We start from the raw sequence: 4,475 nt of genomic DNA, 5'->3' as shown, positions 1-4,475 counted from the left end.
TCTTGGGTTTGGGAGTTATTAAAGGATTGATGGTTCAAGGCCATGGTTTTCCCAGTTGCAATGTATGGCTGTGAAAGTTGGACCATAAGAAAGGCTGAGCGCCAAAGAATGGAGGCCTTTGAACTCTGGTGCTGGAGAAGACTCCTGCGAGTCCCCTGGACTGCAAGGCGATCAAACCGGTCAGTCCTAGAAGAGGATCAACCCCAACTGCTCTTTAGAAGGCCAGATCCTGAAGTTGAAACTCAAGTACTTTTCCACCTAATGAGAAGGAAGGACTCACTGGAGAAGAGCCTAATGCTGGGAAAGATTGAGGGCAATAGAAGAAGGGGACGACAGAGAAGGAGGTGACTGGATGGAGTCACTGAAGCAGGAGGCGTGAGCTTAAATGGACTCCAGAAGATACTAGAGGACAGGAAGGCCTGGAAGAACGTTCATGGGGTCGCGATGGGTCAGACACGACTTCGCAACTAACAACAACAACAAAGGATTGATTCACCAATGCACCGATACGTCCTTTCTACTCTTGGGTCTTAATGGGAGCAGGATCAGGTCACAGAAGCAATGAATAGTATAGGGTCTTCTGCTTGAGCAGGGGGTTGGACTAGAAGACCTCCAAGGTTCCTTCCATCTCTATTCTGATTGATATTCTGATTGAATGCTATTGTAGATTCAGAGGATCTTTTTCCTACGGGGAGGGAGAAGAATCTGCTTGTACTCATGTATCTCTGAAGGATTCAGAGCCACTCAGGTTAAATATGATGGAGGTATGAGAAGCAAGGAGAAATACTGGTAGTAACAGTAATATCATTGCTAGTAATAGTCTTTCTCTTTTGTTGTAAATAGCAATGTGAAAAATAGCTCAAGTTGAAGACTTTGGGAGAAAGTCTAAGTTGCTTTCTCCCAAAGGGAGGAACACGGTAGAGTTCCAGGACTTGGATCTGGTAGACCTTTAGTTCTTGATGTCTCTCCTTTCTAAACCTTTGTCGTGCCTGCCTTTAGGTCTTTCCTAATATCTAAAACTGCAATAATTAAGCAAACAAATAGATTAGACTAACAGCAGATTAAACAAACAGTTTAATCTATCGCAAGGACTCAACCCAAGCTTTATGAATTGAACAGTTAGTAGTATTCTTTTTAATTCTTTTTTTTTTTTTAAATACCCTAGTTTGCTTTTCTGTTAGGACATTGTTTATATTTTGTTTCTCGCTTTTATTCCCATATCCAGAAGCAATAGGACAGAAAATTAATTTTATGACAAATGCACTGCAATTAGCATGCTAATTAGAAGAAAAGGCATGCTGGGTGAGCATTTCCCTAATTCCATTGTGCAGTGATAGTCTCCGAACAACAAGAAAAGGCCCCCAATTTTATTACGCCATTCCTCTTCCCAGAAATGTCTAGGAAAGAGCTGTGCATCTACCACTCTTCCCGAGGCCACGTTTCTCGTTAGGCTCATTGAGAAAAAAAAAATATCTGTGTTGTAACTGGCTGTGATTGGTAGACCCCACTAGCCCCTCCCTAACCCCTACTCATCCTCTCAGATGTGCTCAAATAGGACTTTGCATCATGTGTCTAACATCGGGGTAGGCAACCTTGGCTCTTTTACGACTCATGGACTTCAACTCCCAGAATTCCTGAGCCAGCCACGCTGAGGGGAAAGGGAGAGGTTTCCAAGCTGAGCCATGCTGGCTCAGGAATTCTGGGAGTTGAAGTCCACGAGTCATGAGGGGGCCATAGTTCCCCCATGCTGGCTGAGGAATTCTGGGAGTTGAAGTCCACGAGTCATGAGGGGGCCATAGTTCCCCCATGCTGGCTGAGGAATTCTTGGAGTTGAAGTCTATGAGTCATGAGGCAGCCATAGTTCCCCCATGCTGGCTGAGGAATTCTGGGAGTTGAAGTCCACGAGTCATGAAGGAGCCAAAGTTGCCTACCCCTGGTCTAATATATGACAATTTAACCATGGGCATTTGTGCCTTGAATGAAAACTCTGGATTAATTTGTACCTCTGCAAACCTCAATGTATCTTCTCCTCCTTCCCTTTCTCTTCACAAGAACTTGGAAGGGTAAGGCCTGAGACAGTATCTCAAATTACAGTTTTCTTTTACCTAACCATTGTCTTTAATGCAGCTCTTCCTTCTGCCCATTATGATAACTTGGTGGGAGAGTAACGTTTTTTTGGTACAGGATAGGAATTATAATCTAGATGTCAAATAAATCAAAGTATCTCATAAATATTAGCAGAGAATCATGATCACAGGGATCTTTCAGATGTGTCAAAAGCACAAACACACATAGCCCCCCAACACTGCAACATCGCAATGCGGGTTCCACCCTTTCCACACATGTGTGCAATGTTTCATTGTGTGTACCAAAGGAGCAGAGTTTTACATCCGATTCATTCCCTTCACAAGAATGCTTAAAGACTTTTACAGCTTTTCAGCTTTTCCATCAATTAACCGCAGGCCCAAATTAAAATCTGGATAATGGAAGCCAAGCTGTGCTCCTTGGGAAAAGTAACACCCCCATCTTCCTTTTAAAGAGTCCTTCATCATTACAAAATATCTCAGTGCATTGGGCAATCGTCCTAAATAAAAATCTGTCTGCGAAGGTGAGGAGCTGGCTGTGAAAGGGAATTAGTTTACAGAGATGTCCATTGGGGTGAGATGATTTAGAAAACTGAACCTGTGAATTAATCTGCTGGTTTTAGCCACAGATATTTTCAGGCCAGAGACTACCTGCCTGCTTCTTGCCTTCCACCATGGAGCAAAAGGGTAATTCATAGATCTAGTCCTGTCTTCTAGTAGGATGTGTTACTCGGTGACGCCAACAGCAAACTGCACCGTAAACATTTTCAACAAAAAGAAAAAAAAGAAAAGAAAAGCAACGGAGTCTGTTTCTTAGTACAAGCTTTCCATTTGGTCAAGTTCTTTGTTTCCCACAGCTATCCACATCAGTATATAGAATAGTTTATTAATGCATTTGTCTTATCAATATGATAAACATAAAACAACTCAAAGAAATAGTGCAAGACGAGAAGACGTGGAGAGACTTGGCCCGTAGAATCGCCAAGAGTCAGACATGACTGAATGTTTATCATTATCAAGGTCATCACCACCATACATAATCTGATTATTATTGGGCTGTTCTTTCCAATAAGGATGATTAGTATCCAAGCCTAATGGGGACATGTGATTGACAGTCAAACCACACGTAAGCAATATCTTGCTCTGGAGCAAGCCCTTCTTAACAATTGTGACAAACTCACTAACAGCTATCTTTCAGTATGGAAAGCAGTTTTGCTCATAGCCAACCAATTTTAAAAAAATTGTTTTTAGCCCCTGACTTATGTCAGTTTGACCATTGACCTATTCTATTCTATTCTATTCTATTCTATTCTATTCTATTCTATTCTATTCTATTCTATTCTATTCTATTCCATTCCATTCCATTCCATTCCATTCCATTCCATTCCCTTCCCTTCCCTTCCCTTCCCTTCCGTTCTGTTCTGTTCTATTCTATTCTCCAATATTTATTCTATTCTATTCTATTCTATTCTATTCTATTCTATTCTATTCTATTCTATTCTATTTTCTATTCTATTGTCTTCTGTCTTCTGTCTTCTATTCCATTCCTTTCCATTCCATTCCATTCTATTTCTATTCTATTCTATTCTATTCTATTCTATTCTATTCTATTCTATTCTATTCTATTCTGTTATTCTACTCTACTCTACTCTACTCTACTCTACTCTACTCTACTCTACTCTACTCTACTCTACTCTACTCTACTCTACTCCACTCCACTCCACTCCACTCCACTCCACTCTACTTTACTCCACTCCACTCCACTCCACTCCACTCCACACTCTACTCTACTCTACTCTACTCTACTCTACTCTACTCTACTCTACTCTACTCTACTCTACTTTACTCTACTCTAATCCCGCACTGATCAAGCAAAGTGGGGTCTCCATTCTGCTCATTAGAACCAGTTCTTTGCATCTCCTACAGATGCTGTGAAGCATCTGTAGCAATTGAAGATCTGAATGACTCTTCCCTTTTGGTATCTAGGAAAACATGAATACACCAAGAAAGTTTTCCAGCTCTGTGGGACTGGCAGCAGCAGCAGCAGGGGGGGAGGGGAAGAGAGGATGGTTTCGTACGTGTGCGGTTTGCACAAATACAGCTTCATGTGCTTGTGTGCTCGCATGCTTCTTGTATAGCCTGATTTCCCAATGGGCTGTGGCCCGGTACTGGCCACAGATCAGGGATTGGGGACCCCTGATCTAGGACTCTCTGTTTATATATATATGTTTATATATGACTTTTTTTTTTTTTTAAAAAAAGAACTTTATGTTTAAAAATCACACATATTATGTGATATGAATCAGGTGTATTGGGGGGAGTGGAGTGGAAGGCACATAAGTGAAAAATCCCCTCTTTTTCTGCATTGCAAAAATAAAATGTAAGCATTTG

Source organism: Protobothrops mucrosquamatus, unplaced genomic scaffold (assembly GCF_001527695.2).
Source record: "Protobothrops mucrosquamatus isolate PMUCROS unplaced genomic scaffold, P.Mucros_1.0 scaffold2423, whole genome shotgun sequence".
NCBI classification, from domain to species: domain Eukaryota; kingdom Metazoa; phylum Chordata; class Lepidosauria; order Squamata; family Viperidae; genus Protobothrops; species Protobothrops mucrosquamatus.
Note: the sequence above shows the minus strand (reverse complement) of the source record.